Genomic DNA, 17,822 nt, shown 5'->3' with positions numbered 1-17,822 from the left:
ACTCACTGGTCATACACATCCAATGGGGAGGTCCTAGAAACATGATTATATTAGACAGGGGAAAATTACAATGTCAGACATCCTTTTTTGGGGGTCATTTTTTCTGGCACAGACACTGTGATTAGTTATTCTACTTGGAATACACACATATATGAAGAGAACATTGTCACTGAGTGTGCAGTCATTTTCAAGGCCATACATTAAACAACATAATGCATGGGACTGCTAGCAGCTAATCTCCGGAGCATGTGACTTAATACATCAGAATATAAACAAAATTTGGCTGTGTGTTTTTTTTTTTACACTAAAAAGCACACATTTTAGTTCCAATAAGGAAAATTAAAAAGAACTAGAAACACAATGATGTTTACGGGAGTTAAGGCATGATATTATGTATGCAGAAAAGGTGATGTATCTCACCCAGTTAATTTGTTCTCATTACTTTTCAAGTAAAATCTGACTGTACTCTGTTCACCCCTCAGACATTCTCATCGACATCATAATGGTGGCTGTGCTTCATTGTTGTAACATTGTTCTGTCTAACAGAAATTCTTAACAAAAAGCTGTAAACACTGAAACAGACAAAGTTTCCCACTTCATGGTGAATTGTTCTTGTATGATTCCGCAGCAAAACTTTAATTAAATATGCATCTCAACTGGTCTGGCTTGATAACTGTGCTATTTCACTCTGTTTGCAAATCTTCGAATACAATGTTAATTTAAACTATTAGCAGAGACTGAGGCAGAGGAAGCAAATTGTTAATAAACTAGTTTTTTTCTTTAATCCCAAAAGGCATGCTTAAGGCTGCAATGTGATGCCAAAAGAAAAAAAAAAGATGTCCCTTTAACAGTCTGTAGTATTGTTAGATAAGTAAGTAGTTAATGCCAGCCTAACATCAGGGTCACCTCAATTAATAAAAGCTGTCCCAGTTCTGTGTGAGCACCAGAATTTCAAAAGCAGTTTCTCAATTCTGAGCCTGTGCTGGAATTTCTAAAGCAGTTTATAAATTCTGTTCAGTGTCTTGGTGGTAATGTTTCTCTAAGATACCAACTAAATCTTTACAGACTGGCCTTTGTATTTCCATTTAAACATTACTGACTTAATTAATGGGAATTCTTTTATCACAGAGTGTACAGTGACTGCAGAAGTTGTGTAACAGCAGTAACATCTACAGATTGAGTGAGGTGAAGAAAACTGCAAGCAAAGCTGAACCACACAAGGTTTGTTAAATAGAATGACCTGAAAGGGATACAGATTACATTATTCTGGTGACATCACTGCCCAATCAGTGAAAAAGCTCAGAGGTCACATACATTATAGAATCCAGGTTACGCCTAGAAGATTTTCAGAGTTTAAACATAATGCATTTTAAAGTGGGTACATATTACACTTCGTATGTGTGACAGTGCAATATCTTTTTATGCTGTCATTTTTCATATTAAGGAGCACACAAGACTTTGAATGTGATACCCCCAGTCAGCATTGATCTGTTTATTTGATAGTTTTAAACTCGTGCTTTTTTATTGTAGTTTCTCAGTGTATGTATTACTGGTAATGTACAGTGTTTAGCTTAATAAGCACGTTAATAAACTTGAACTTGAATCTGTGATAAGTAAGGTGACCCACACTGGCTCCCTAATGGAATATCATCACTTGAAATACCAAGTGCCGACATGCTGAAAAAAAAAAGACCAAAAACCCAGGAAATGCGTGAAATTAAAAAATCGCTCTTCTCCTTTAAACTTATTTTTATGAAAGGGGGCAATACCCCCTCAGCCCTATCAAATAAATAGATCAAGGCTGACTGGGGGTGTCACATTCAAAGTCTTGTGTGCTCCTTAATTTGAAAAATTAGAGCATATGGCTTTGGTCCAGTTTTCACAACACAGAAAGGTAGCAACCCTAACTAAATCTGAGATGGCTATTTCTCAGAATAGTCCCTTTTCTCTGAGGTATGGTGATCCCGGAGTTAGTATATACAAGTTCAGGTGGTGTAGGGGCTGTCCCCTTGCATAAAAAGAAGTTTAAAGGAGAAGAGCGATCTTTGAATTTCATGCTTTTCCTGGGTTTTTCGTCTTTTTTTTTTTTTTCCAGCATGTCGGCACTTCAAGTACTGATATTCCAGTAGGGAGCCATTGTAGGTCACCTAACTTACCACAGATTACAGATTCAAGTTCAAGTTTATTAATGTGCTTATTAAGCTAAACACTGTACATTAACAGTAATACATACACTGAGAAACTACAATAAAAAAGCGTGAACTGTTGTTCGCAAAAGTGCACTTTCAGTTAAGTGCACTTTCGCTGAAATGGATTTGTACTTCTGTTTTTCAAAAAAATGTGTTTTCGTTGAACAGAAGTAGACTCATATATAAATATATATATATATATATATATATATATATATTACACAAGCCTATAACACCTTTTTTGCCTACTTCCATTTCACCCATGCCTCCTTATGGTGTCTGGCTTCTTTAACTAAGTGACCTACAAGCTAATAAAAAGACAGTATTCAAAAAGGTAAGAAAGAAGTAATTAACAAAATGACACTAAGATTGTTAGTCTGGGATATCCTGCTATAGAAAAATTATTTTTTGGTCACTTATTATTCATATTTTCATATTTATGTTCATATTTTCATAACTAAGAAACCTACATTTTATTGAGGTGTATTGTGTGAAACACCAATGTGGGGGACAGGACAATTCACTGAAGATGCTGATTTATATCACACTATAGTGGAAATATTGCTAGTTAGTAATTATGTAATATTTCCATGTGTATATAAAACTTCAAAAACCAAAGTGACTTAGAAACTGTTGCATAACATTAGGTGAAACCTTAGATGTTGATGAATCAAACTGCGTCTGACAATTGCGTTGTAAGCTGGACAGTTTAAGAGATTTTCAGTGTCATTTACATTGCTAATTATGCAATTAAGCATATTTTGTCATATTTCTGTAAATCTCTTCATAAACGTACTTGCAGAAGAATTGCTTGTCATGTGAAAGTTTATGTCTGATTAACAGAAATGTACTAACAATATATATCTAGGGTGTATAGTTTTTAGATATGAAAATTTGTGAAAGTTTAGAAAAATATAATTTGGGGTCTGTGTGCATTATAATATATTACAGTATTCATGGAAAAGACTATACATGCCCTGACTATTATCACTGTAAAGAATACTCCTTACTGATAACATTGCTGTTTGTCCAGTTTTAGTAGCTTTTACTGTTCACAAAATATTTACATCTGTTTATATTATGCTTTTTAAGTTTATTTTTTCAGAAAATGCTCTGGAATGCAAGATGTGTGTAGGCTGTTAGAGGTGTGATATTCCACACCATACAGGTGTTAATGAGATATCTATATCTATCTGTCTAAAAGTAAATTGTTAGGCCTTTCTTCTTCTGTATCTCACACACACACACACACACACACACACACACACACACACACACACACACACACACACACACACACACAAACTCACCTCATTCACACCAAGGGATAAGTTGGTCACCAATCCACTTCATATGTTTTTGGAAGGGAGAGAAAGCCAGGTTACTCAGAGAAAATCAATGTGAGGGTAGGCAGGACATGCAAACTCTGTAAACTGATCCAGAGAACCTGTTACTGAGAGCCAACAGTGTTACTCACTGCTCCCTGGGTAAAAGACAAAGGAGGTCAATGTCACACGTTCAGTGCACTTTATTTACAGTAACAGTCAAGTAAATGAAAGCAAAACTATCACGCAGAGGCATATAATATAGCTTTGTACGTTATGGTAGTACGGCGGTATTACTCCCCGTTGGCGTGGTTTGGTCCGTGACCCGCGCGAACCGTGCCGCGGGAAAGCATACATTACCACCAGAAGGGTTATTATATTATAATTATTGACATTAAAAAGAAAAGAAAACTATCATTTTCCTTTTTTAATAAAATATGTTTAATGCCTGTTTACTGCCGCTGCAGATTCCTGTGCGCTTCTATTCGCGATGTGATTTACCGCCGCGGCCCGCGGAGCATTGCATCAATGAAAACGTAAAAGATCAGAGAAAGCAAAGAGCTCCGCCATTTTAAAGTCTGTTGTAGTTGTTGAAACAGTCATAAAGTTTTAAAAAAAAAATAAACAGAGGACATCTTCGCTGTTTATTTTTAAACTTGTCTTATGTTAATTTAACATATTAACTATAGCTAAAGCATATAAGATCTTGTCTTCTCGTTGATCTTGCTTTTGCTTATGTTAAATTCGCTGTATTATGGGTGACAGACACATTTAAATTAAACAAAATAACGATCCTCTGCTGCTGCTTTAAAAGTCTTAAGCCATGTTAAAACCCATTTACATTAGACAGCAAGTAAAAACGAAGTTATACTAATGGAAAAGTCCGGGCGACCGGACCTTTTTCATAGTATAACTCGACGATTAACAAACAACGCTGCGCTGGGCTCAGGCTGCGTTTTTTGGGGATCATGGTATAATATACATTCTTACAGTTAATTCAGGTTCCCATCTCCAACCAAACTTTCAAACAGTTGTTGCTCTGTCATTAGCTTTGTGTGTCAGTTATGACTGCAGATAGACAGTAGTCCTAGTTTAGCCTTTCACAGAGACTCATTCCAAACAGCCACAACTATTTGTGTCGTTGGTAATTATTGTAACACTGATATAATTATTCCTTTACCTCCTGTTAAACCTGTTCCATGCCACCCACTTCTTTAATTACTGCATTTGGATTACAATTCTGTCATCAGGGAGATCCAGCATGTTCATTTCTCTTCTCCAGGTAGTCATTTAGCACTAGGTTTATTGAGGCAGTGTAGAAACTACTTTGTGTTTACTGACAGCCCTTAATGCTAGGTCTCTCTGACTCCAGCAGTGAGAGATGCAATTAATTACACAGACTGAAGGCTCATCTGTCCATTTCAGCCACTATCTGTAAACAGCAGCATAACATCAACCCAGCATATGTTGAGTTGATTATAAAATCCCTGTCCAGGTCACCCAGGCACCTATTACACAAACCTCAGCCAGCTTTGAGCATTCCTGTATCTTTACCCACCTAAACCTACCTCAGCTGTGAAGCACCAACACTGCAGGGCCTTGTCCCTAAAGTGAACTAAGCTTACAGATAATAAGAATGTACTTGTTAATGGTAATTCTGTCTTCAGACACACTGACACTGCACTCACAGACTGGAAAAGGAGAGAATAACAGTGAACCTTCTCTCAGGTGCTATGATTAGAGATTTTATAAGGGCCATCTTGACCCTTCATTACTTCAGATATGTTCATGACCTTGTAGTTACCCATGTAGGAGTGAATGACCTTAGATGACCTTAGACATTTACAGGAGAAATATAGAAACATGACTAAGTTCTCTGGGTATATCTCTGAGGAAGGTAAGCCACTGATTTTGAGCAGAACACTATCTTCATTGAGAATAGAACCTAAATTCAGTGACAAAGCAACTGAGTGCCACATCTGGGTAGCTAACTGGTATCATTCTAGGGGGGATCCAACGTGTGTCCACATGGCATCAGATGGTGAACAGGCCCTCCTTTTTTGCTGCAGACTGACTGTACTTGTCATCTCATGGATTTTGAGTGCTGGTGAAAACCTTTATTTCCCTTCTTAGCATGTTTTTTAGGCTAAGTTCAACTCATGGACAGATTCACCTAGCAAATTGTAATTTAAGCTTCATCAAAGTAGATCTGTTCAATGCTAGAAGCTTAAATAAAAAAGTCCAAGCTGAGGCTTTCCTTACCCTCAAAGACATCATCATTAGTGCACATACAAAAGCTTGGTTTTGTAGCAGCAGCAGCACCATTCCCTGTATCTATGAGTGGTGTGCCTGTCGTGGGTTCAGTTCCTTAGAAAGATGTGAGTCATTTCCTTATTTGCTAGGGACATCATCATTTTACACCAAATCTTACATTTTACCAGTCTGAAACATACTTAGATCTTAGTGACTGTCAATCCCAGTCTGAACCTGAAAATGATCCACTGGGATCAGTATTCAGCCTCATTTAACAAATGTATAAATATCGTCATTGTATAGGTCCCCCCCCCATGCCAAAAAATGTGCCGTCATCCCCTTTGGGAAAAACCCGGTTCCTGTGAATTACCACATCAATAGTAGTCCACTGAACACAGAAGCTGTTATAAGAGATTTGGGAACACAGGTTAACAGCAGCCTCTCTTTTGATCACTACATTGTCACTGTGGTCAGAAAGTCCTTCTATATGGTACATCTCATTACTATGGGTTTTGCATCCAGGAAGAATGAGGTCATTGTCTCCCTCTACTCTTCCCTCATTAGGCCAGTCATCGAGTACAATGCCCCATTTGGCATATACCTCACTAGACACCTGCAACAACTGGAGAGGCCGCAAAAGTACCTCACAAAGAGGATCCTAGGCCTTAAACACTTGTCTTATATGACCAGACTCAAAAAACTCCAACTATTCTCTTTCTCATATCGCCTACTTAAAGGTGATCTCTGCTTGACTTACAAAGCGACCCAGCTCTGTTAAAAATGCTACTTCTAAAGAAATGCCAATCCCTCCACACCACATGCTCCAGAGACCTCAACCTCATTACCACAATCAACAGAATGTACTGGAAGGACAGGTTCATAACCCAGAGACTGCCCATGCTATGGAATAGATTTCCCATACATGTCAAGCAGAGCACCTCGCTGACCTTCTTCAAGAGAAATCTTGATGAGTGGATGGGAAATAGAAAATTCACTCTGGGGATAACTCCAGTGGCTCTACTCGACAAAGGCACTGGGAACTAAGGTCGGGTGGCACGATGCCAGGGTAATCCTATGGCTAGGCTTGTAAAGACCCCAGGGCCATTAGCCTAAGTACACACCTATGAGCCTATGAGCCATTCAAATACAAAGATTATCTAAGCCAGTTCAAAAAGTGTAGCATTTCACTAAGTATGATTACATTAAAATACTTCAGCTACCAACAAGCAGATGGCAAACCTATGCAACTAGCAACAAATAAACTCAGACATTTACTTTATTCAGGAGACTATTATCAAATAATTCCCACTACCTACCAGGGGTATCATCCTTCTTGATTATGTATTTACCCAGATGTTCTCCTTCTTATACAACCCACATATAACTACTTAATTAGTTAAATCTGTTCACCTAGCAGTTGTGTTTACTGTTAAAACAAGCTTTGACTCTCCAAAAAATTCTAACATTTTGAGATTGAGAATTGAGAGTCCCCTACCCCCACACTGCTGCAGAAGTATTAAAACTGTCACTGCACTGAGAGACCCTTGCAGAATCAATTCCTCTTAGACTACAAAAGAAAACCCTGAACAAAGGCCTGCAATTTAGTTATTTTTCTGGCTGTAGCTGGATAACCTCAAAGTATTGTGTAAAACAAGGTCTGAGCCAAACATAAATGAGGGTGATTAGAGACAGAAAAGAAGCAGTCCTTTTACAGAAGTTAAAGAAAATAACAGTGAGTCACACAAATCCCCTTATAAGCCAGAGACGGATAACTGGTGCCAGAGCCATGGCCTAAAGCTAAATGCCAAAAAGTGCATAGTCATCCCCGTTGGGAAAAACAAAGTTCCCACAAATTACCACATAGGTGGTAATCCATTAAGTACGGAAAAAGTAATTAGGGATTTGGGGACCCAAGTAGATTGCAATCTCTCCTTTGACAATCACATTGCCAAAGTGGTTAGAAAGACATTCTATATAGCCCACCTTATCACGAAGGGGTTCACATCTAGATCAAGAGAGGTCATTGTGCCCCTCTACTCATCACTCATCAGGCCCATAATTGAATACAATGCCCCATTTGGGATGTACCTTACCCGACACCTGCTACAACTAGAAAGACCCCAAAAGTACCTCACCAAGAGGATCAAGGGACTCAAACAGATGCCCTACGCAGTTAAGCTAAAGAAACTCCAGCTCTACTCAGTTGCTTACTGCCTACTCAGAGGTGACCTGTGCCTGATGTATAAAGCCATGTCCAACCCAGAATTAATGGACATGCTCCACCTCAAGAAATCCAAATCCATCAGAGCTACATGCTCCAGTGACTTAAACCTCAGCACAGACATAAATAGAACATGCTGAGGGACAGATTCATATCCCAGAGGCTCCCCTCACTCTGGAGAAAAATCCCAATCCATGTTAGACAGAGCCCCTCAATGACCCTCTTCAAGAAGAATCTTAACGTTTGGATGGGAGATCGTAAATTTACCCCTGGGATCTCTTCTGTGTCACTGCTAGACAGAGGCACGGTAAACTAACCTTGAATGGGCTATCTTCTATGACCTACTATGCACAGTCAACTAATCTAAAAAGGGTGGCAAAAGCCAAACACTCTCTGGCTAGGTTTGTAAATGCCCTAGGGCAGATAGCCTAGTATCACCCTATGAACCTATATGTTCCATGGCCTTACAGACCAGGCTCATCAGGCTAATAGAGCGATAGTTCTCGGGATCACTGTTGGCTCCCCCTTTGTGGAGTGGGATAACTGTTGCTGTGTGCCATTCAGTAGTACAAAGCCTGACATGAGGCTATGATTGAACATGGTGCTTAAGTGAGGAGCCAGTTCATTCTGAAGTTTGTGTAAAACGCAGCCTGGGATGTTGTCCAGTCCCATGGATGCTGTGTTTTTGGCTTTAGAGAGTACAGCTTTTACCTGCATAGTTGTGATTACAGGGACTCTGCATTCTTCCTGTATAGCTATGGGCCCTTCAGGGGGTGGGGGGGTAACGTTAGCACTGAACCTATCTGCCAGGATGTTGGCAATATCACTGCACAAACCAAAAAGAAAAGATAAAACTGAAGACCACAGATGAAGAATCCACTTAAAACACCAGTTTATTGCACCTCTAGAGCTTCGGCAACCGCCTTCAAGTAGTATAAAACATCACATAACTTACACAGTTTATATACCCTAATACATCTAACAATTAAACAAGCAGCCTAAAACCAATTAATCAATAAACATTAAAAAATATTAATACTACTTTCTCATCAGATAAGAAGCCTCCAGTTACATTCCACATTCAGACCCTGAGGAAATAAAGTTTCATATTTCAAAATTAAAATACTTTCTTTGTATAACAACTTCTTTTTATACAAATCATCAGAAAATACACCCTTCATAATATGTTCTAAGATAGTGGCTTGTAATCCATTTGGATTAGAATTGTGAGCCAGCATAAAATGTTTAGCAACAGGGCTATCTTCTTTATTATTTATAATATTCCTGACATGCTCCTGCAGTCTAGTTTTAAACTTCCTTTTACTTTCTCCTATATATACAAGGTTACACAGACATTTCAGCGCATAAATAATACCTTGTTGGCAATATCAGTTGGTTCTGCAATTTTCATGTCATTGTGCTATAACTCAGAGCAGATCTGGATGTTGTCATTCAGATACTTGACATAGCTATAGAATGCTTTGTGGTTGTCCCAAGAATCAGTGGCAATTTTGTTTTCATAGCTAGCTTTGGAGGATCTTATAAGGGATCTCAGCTTCTTACTGAGCCTGACCAGGGAGCTCCTCCACTCATGGGATTTTACTCTCTTTTGCAACAGTTTCCTCCTTCTGTTGTAGAGTTTGTTTATGGTAGGGGACCACCAGATTAGCTTCCTTCTTTTGGAGGATAGCGTCTTGGTTCTTTTTGGGATAGCACAATCCATGCACTTGTGTAAATGCATATAGAGTGCATTTGTGTAGGATTCAGCAGTCGTAACTGTATTGTCCATCTGCATGGGTGTCATGAAGTTCACCACTTCTGTCTTAAGAAGCATGAAGTTGGCTTTGGAGAATTATTTTACCATGGTTTCCTTAATGGGGGGTGGGGGCAGGATGTGGATATATAGGGTGATTAGCTTATGATCGGATCAGACCAACGAGGAGTTGACTTCAGGTGTGGAACACCGGTCACTCATGTTGGTAATCACTAGGTCTAGGATATTGTTGCCCCTGGTGGGGGTGTGGATAAGTTGATCCAGGGCATTGGAGTTTACGAATTCCAGAAACTGTTGTGTGAAGGAGTTGGTACACAAGTAGTTTTCCCAGTTAATGGTGGGGTAGTTGAAATCGCTCATTATTAGGGTGTTTGTTTGAACACTAATATTTTCCAGTATATCAAGAAATGAGGAGTGGGAATCCTGGGGCATGGTGGGGGATCTGCAGCAAGCTACAATTTGGATTGTGGTCTTGCCCAGAGTTAGTTGCACTTGGATAATCTTGGATGCATTATGCTGAGCAGCTAGCATGGAGGTGTGGATATCCTTAATGAATCTAGACATGCCTCCACTTTTAGTATTTTGGTCCAGGTTAGGTGGCCGAAAAGTGTGGTATAAGTTATAGCCTGGTAATGCAGGGGTGCTCTCTGGAGCCTTGAACCAGGTATCAGTCACTGCACAGATAGCAATGTTCTCCATTTTAAGGAGTGCCTCGAGGGAGTGCATTTTGAGATTTAAACTTCTAGCATTGAGTAGCATTACCCTCAGATTTTGTTTGCCTGTTCCTGTTATGGTGGTGAATTTGTCATTTCAACCTTGCTTAAAAAAGTCAATATAGGGGCAGCAAGAGCCTTAACCAGTATCAGAAATCTCAGGGGTGACAGGTGCAGGCCATCTCTGGCAAAGCATCATGGTCTGTTGCTCTTGTATGTGACAAAGATACTAAAGTAAACAGATGCCTTTTTTCTTTCTTTATTTATTTTTATTATTAAGAAATGTATTCTTTGCAGTGCAAAAAGATAAAAAAAATCCTAGACAAAAGCATGTTTAAGTTAATAGGCTGCAATCTTGGGTTGTTGAGGTTAGGGATGGGGTGCAAAAGTACGCAGATCATAATAAATGTAGAGCTGATAAAATTTCTTTTAGTTTTGCATAGGTGAATGCCTGGAGTAAGTCCCTTGCCTTAGTCTAATAACAACTTTTAAGTGGAAACAAATATGAGAAAGCTGAATATAATGAAACATTTTAGCAACAGATATTTCACCTTTCTTCAGAAGCCAGCAGATCAGGACTACATTTTATTATCTTTCATTTCCATGGAGACAAGCTAATTATAGGACCATTTAAAAAAGCCAAAACACTGTTTCTTCAAGCCTAAAACTTTATTTTTACTTTTGTTGACCGGGATAGTCTGACTGGATATATGTCCATTTTCAGCGGAGGCCTGGGGAGAAAAGCTCCAAAACTAATTACAAAAGCAAACATGACAAAAATACACATTTAGAAAAGTTTACAGATTCAGCTGAGACATATGAGTTATACAATCTAACAAATTTTTGGTATACCACACTCAGAATAACAGATTGAATCGTATTAGTACACAAGTATTTCCAAAGATTTAGTCAGGTTTAGAGCAAGAACATAGCCAATACAAATTAAAATACTGCTTGAGACTTTTCTTAAATTGTGTTAGGGAGGTCTCTAGAGTGATGTCAGCAGGCAGTGAGTTCCAAGTTTTACCAACAGAAATGGCAAACAGATAGTCTCCAGCAAAGTTTTTGGATTTAACAGTTTGGACTACCAATCTATTAGATGAGCAAAGTGGTCTAAAGTTACAGTGGAGGTAGATAAAATTTTTAAGAGAAGGTGTATTATCTGGTTGGTTAAGTACTTTATGAGCCATTATTAGTTGGTTGTACTTTAATAGGCTGGGCAGCTCTAGCCAACCAAGACAGTTTAGGTGTTTACAGTGATGTGTTCTATAAGACATACCAGTGGCAAATTTAGCTATGTGGTTAGAACAGGAAGAGAGTTTATTAAGATCACTTTTGTTTAAGTTGGTGAGTAAAGGGGAGGCATGAAAAGGGTAGAGAGTAAATGAGAGCGGGCTATGGCAATTCTAGCAAGTGGGGTAAGAAATGGTTTAATTCTATATAATGTACCAACTTTTTATTGATGGTTTTGATAGTTTGGTTGACATACTTATCAAATTTAAGATTGTTATCAACTAAAACACTTAGAAGTTTTGTGCAATCATCAAGGGAAATTGTGGTATCATTATTAGATTTAATGGAGAAGGGTAATACAGAGGACCTTTGAGTGGGAGAGAAAAGTAGAAGCTTTGTTTTGTTCGAATTTAAAATTAGACGGCAGTCAAAAAGCCAGTTTTTGACTGTGTTAAATGTATTTTGAATTAGTGTCTGCAATACTGGTTGGGAGGTGGCAGAGCAAATCAAAGTAGAGTCCTCTGCATATTGAATGCAATTAGCTTTTGGAATGGCTGTATGGAGGTCATTAATGAAAATGGAAAACAAAAGAGGACCCAGAATGGATCCCTTGGGGGACTCCAAGGATGTTGGGAAGGAGGTTGGATAGTTTGTTCTGCCATAGGATGGCTTGTTGTCTATCACAGAAATTTGACTGGAATCATTGGAGAGAATGATTGTCTAAGGAAATTGCTTTCAAAGTGGAAATAAGTAGATGGTGGTTAACCATATCAAAAGCCTTTGAGAGATCCAAAAACGGGCTAAGGATGGTTTGTTAATGTTTCTGTTATAGTTAATAGCATCAGAGAAAGTAAGAAGGGCTGAGGTGGTACTATGATGTGGTCTAAAGCCATGCTGATATTTTGCCAGTAGGTGGTTCTGGATTAGATATTGCAGAAGCTGCTTATGGATGCACTTTGTTAGCATTGTTGCCTGACAGCTACATGTTCTCTGGTTTGATGCTTGGCTGGGGTGCCTTGGTGTGGAGTCTGCATGTCATCCCATCTTATAAAGAGCAAGTGTTTTGTTTTGCTGAAAACAGGCTTTTGTTCCAAGTCAGACTTTCCTGGTTAACAAATGTTAAATAAAAATAACAGGCATTTGAATTTCAGACTTCATATTCTTCAGAAAGTACATGGTAACACAAAACCTTTTATTCTAGCAATTTTCTAAGTTTATAACATGGATATTTGAAATTTGTCCCTATTTTTGGGACTGTATTCCCCCATTATTGGCTTCATCCAGGATTTTTGTGCTAAGGTTGAGAACTATGGTGAGAACTAAATTCACTGAATATGTTTGGGGGCTGTATTCCCCCATTATTGGCTTTGTTCAGGTGTTTTGTGCTAAGAAGTTGACAGCTATGGTGAGAACTGAATTCACTAGATGATAGCCATTTAAGTTTCAGTCTTCCTCGCTTTCACAAAACAGATGATATGGCATAGTGGTAGGTTTCTCTGACTGTTTTGCACAGGGTCCCCAGGGTTCAAGACTTGGCAGTGAAATATATGGTGGTAACACAGCATTTTATTCTAGCAACTTTCCAACATTATACAAGCAATGTTTAAAATGTGTCCCTGGTTTTTGGATTTTTGCCCCCCCCCCCCATAAATGTTGGCTTTTTCCAGATTTCTTGTGCTGCAAAGTTCAGAGATACAGCTAAGTGTCAAGTAGATTTTACAAGGAGTTGAGAGCTGCAGGGAAACAAAAGTTTAGTGCTGCTTATGCTGAGCCTGCCTGCACTGTTAATAGCACAATAGGTAGTGTACTTGCTTTTAATGCAGAAGGCTGTGGGTTCTACTCCCACAGTAAGTAGATGCAGTGCTGATACTGTACTGTGTTGTAAAGGGGGTGGATGTTGCAGTCCCTTTTGGCAAAGATACCTAGTAACTATGAACCTGTTATCAGTTTGCCATCCATTCCCTATTGAGATATTACTAGCTTATCATTTTTTAATGCAACATAGGCAATTTATTCCTCAAGGGCAGCAGGCACTTTATTTGTAGATGAAACAATGACATATAAAGTTGTTTGCTAGCGGCAACCTCTTCATTAGTTACAGATTTCTTTAATATGGAATTATTTATAGGACTTTTACTGCTTCAGAGTGTGCATATTTACTGATACTGGTGGACTGTAGAAGTTTGAGTAGACTTTTTTATGATGGAAATGTTCTGAATTGGGCAGTTTTGTCATTAATGGTGCATGCATTTTGTTTCATTGTTTACTGGAAAAATGTTCAAAATAATAAATTTAAAATGCCCTCTAACAACTGTACTGTATTGTACAGGGAATATAATTTAATACAACCAGGAAGGTGTATCAAAGAGCATGTGCATGTTTCATATTCAAGGGGCCTATGATTTTGAAAACAGCCCAAAGTTCATCTTTATCTGCCACTGGCAAAATGTATTTTCTTTGAATGTGGGTTTCAATGCTGTTTCAATAAATGTGAGTTTCAAAGGCAGAGAAGTTTTAATGCTAAGTCTATTTTCATTGTGAGACTGCATTGCTTTGTTTAGCAGATAGCTATTAAAGTTTGTGCTGTAAAATGCAAAATAAAACTTTCAAATTAAATCCAAATCATTGCAGAAGTAAAGCAGTATGCACATTATAGTATTTATGGTAAATGGGGCGAAATAACCAAGGAATGGGACACTGGAATGGCTGCGGGGGGAGGCTCCATTTGACCATATTTTTGTGAGTGGGGGAAGGGCAGCAAACTCAAAGATGGCCCCAGCTGAACTATACCTCTCAACTGTCCAGATTTCTGCAGAACAAATAGATTTGTGTTTCCTATTTTTGGTTTGTTCTCATAACATTTTTGGCTTTCTGGCAAATCATTTAGGAATGAAGTCACTAAATGACAGACATTGAGTTTCAGACGTCATAACCTTCAGAAAAATGCATGCTAAAGCAAAACCTGGTATTCTATTAACTGTCTTAAGTTTATACAAGAGCAATTTTAGTACTGTTTGTATGTTCCCCCAATATATTTGGCCTTGTCCAGATTTCCTGCATTAAGAGGTTGAGAGGTACATGCAAATAAATCGCTTTATAGAATTAGGAATATCCAAACCTCTCAACTGTCCCCAATTTTGGCTCAAAATGTTGCTTCCCCCTAATAATTCCTCTGCAAAATGGCAATTTTGGAAGAAAACATGGAGGGTTTACAATTATAAATAGCAGTAATGATCAGAGTTATAGATTACTTTTATTTCAGAAATGTATGTAGATTCTCTTATTTTGTCAGCTGCTCAAGTTAACAGTACTAATATTAAAAATGTGTCCCTTCTTTGACAGGTTCTCAGCTGTATTGTGTGGCAATTTTATATTTTTGCATCACATTTTTGGTCTGTTTTTCATAAAATTGTGGTTTTCTGACAAATTAGTGGCAAATCATTAAAGATTGAAGTTAGAAAATAATGGCAGGCATTTGAGTTTCAGATTTCATACCTTTCAGAAAATGCATACTAATGCAAGACCTACTACTTTCTAAGTTTATAAGAGCAATATTTAAAATTTGTCCTTATTTTTGGGCCTGTGTCCCACTTCTATGTATGGCTTTGTCCAGATTTCTTGCTCTGAGGTATGAGTGTCAGAGCCATCACTGTCAGCCAAAGACATTTCAAATTGTGACATACTTGTTGCACCCCACTCCCCCATGTAGTGACTCTGGATGTGTCCAAGCAAGGCAAGGAGCAGTTATGCAGTGTAAGTGTGCAGAGTATTCCCCCATCCAAGGTAGACACAAGTACGACTAGTGGCTTTTCATCTTTCCTTGATTTTGCAGAATATTCTGGTTTTCTGTCATAATATTATACTGTTGATTTATGCTTCTTATTATTCAGAAAATGCATGCTGCCACAGTGCCCTGTTGCTCTATGTTTAAGTAGCAATGCTTTAATGACCATCAGGTAAGCTTGTCGGAGATTGTAAGATGCAAGTAAGCTTTAATAAGCATACTGTTAAAGAATTACCAACATTGAAAGCCTTTTCGTTGTTGCCATGCAGAGAATATTTACATAACTAGATAATGTATAAGCCTTAGGTATTGAAATGCATATGACAGTATTTGTAATAAAGGACAGGATTACAGTATTTTTAGAAGCTCATTACATTTGTTAGAGACTTGCACTCATCTTTGCAGGCTTTACCCGTAAACTAAACAGAATGCCAATCTATCATGTGTGGTCCATAACTTGTGCAGTAATCCTTTAAGCAATTTATCTTGAGCTTGTTTCTTGTTTGCTGTTCATTTTTTACATTGATCATGTCTTCCCCATGAAACAAGTAGATAGTTGTTGTCAGGCAGCAGGTCTTTTTTAAATAAGAAACAGTTTTGCAAGTGGGGGTATCACACAGTCACACAGAGATTGCTACTTTCAGCATGTTACTTGGTAATTTTATAAAGCTGAATATAAATTATAATTAGAACTGCAATGCAAGGAGAAGTGGTTTGAGTTGAGTGCTGCTTGTTTTTTTTTTTATACTTGATTCTGACTGGCATTCCAGTAATGTATTTAAAAAGTAATTTATTTTTTCATGCATCACAACCTTTGTGTTTCCATCTAGATATTAAATAAGTTGTCATGTAGCCAATGCATTGAAATATGTTTTTCTTCTGCACTTCATTTTGTCTTGATTGGACTTTCATAATGACAGTTTGGCACCCAGGGCAGCATATTTATTTAAAGTTCCAGTTGTTGTGGTTTTGAGGATAGCTCCATCCCTTTCTAGTTGGCCAGACCCCTTCCCATTGGCCCCACCCATTCAGCTGTCTCCTGCAATCTCCCTTTAATATGAAGTCACCAGCCGCCACTGTATGCATTTCAATCATATGTTAATTTGATCTACTGAAGGAGATCCCAGTCACTGTGTGCAGGTTGTTATTAAATAACAGAGGTCCAAGAATGGATCCTTGTGGAAACCGATAGTGGTAGATTTCAAAGCAAAGTAGATATCTTTCTAGTGGATACTTTGTGATCTTTCTGTAAGCCAGCTCTCAAACATTATGTTGGAACTCATGTCTACTTTGGCTAGTCTTGTTAACAGCAGCTGAGCTGAAATTTTGTCAAAGACTTTGGGCACATCTATGAAGCCTTGAATTTTATGTTTATTATGTCTAAAAATATGTTTTAGTGTTATGTCCTGGACAAAAAAATCATGATGGGTCAATGTTAGTAAATTGTTCTATGTACATTTATTTATATTATTTATTTATTACTATTCAGGAATATGATGTTTCATGAGGAGTTAGTAAGTTAGAGAGAGATGGACAGTATGTATCACTCAGAAGTTTATAGGGCAGAGTGTTTAGCAAGTAGCTGATTCTGACAGAATTTGGCAGCTGCCTAGATTTTTTAATTGCAAAGCAGTAGTGTTTCTTGTCATTTATGTATAAATCTTAAGATTTTTGTTCTTGGTTGTTTGTGGCAGTCTAGTGCTGTGACCTAGCATTGTGGCTGTAATAAGTAGAGTATATTCTATTCTAGGAATTTAAAACATTAATAGCAATTGTCTGCGGTGGTGGTGCTGCGGTAGCATTGTCACCTCACAGTTAGACGTTGCCCGTTCAATTCTCAGTTAGAGCGTCTTCTGTGTGGCGACATGCGTGAATGGGCATTCCTTCATTGAAGGTTGTGCATTAGGCCCGGCAAGCCAGCACGTAAAAATCTACTGCCAATCATTAGTGGACCGGAGTTCCGCTGTGGCGACCCCTAACCGGGAAAAGCCAAAAGACACAAACAAATAGCAATTGTCTGAGGAGATTTAATGTAAGGGTGTTTCATGGGATGTAGACTGCCTTTAGCTGCTGAAGCACTTTGAAGGTTATGCATTTAATGTGGGTATTAAAAGAAAGGGTGTGGTGCTGCGGTAGTTGTCGCCTCATAGCAAGATGTTGTCCCGTTCGATTCTCAGCTAGAGCGTCTTCTGTGTGGAGGCATACAAGAATGGGGCGTGCCTTCGTTGAAGGTTGTGCGTCAGGGCTGGTAAGCCGGTACGTAAAAATTCACTACCAATCATTAGCGGACCGGAGTTCCGCTGTGGCGACCCCTAACCGGGAAAAGCCGA

This window comes from Protopterus annectens, chromosome 4.part1 (assembly GCF_019279795.1).
Source record: "Protopterus annectens isolate FY-2018-M chromosome 4.part1, PAN1.0, whole genome shotgun sequence".
Taxonomy (NCBI): domain Eukaryota; kingdom Metazoa; phylum Chordata; order Ceratodontiformes; family Protopteridae; genus Protopterus; species Protopterus annectens.
The sequence above is the reverse complement of the archived record's forward strand: the minus strand, read 5'-3'. Positions refer to the sequence as shown.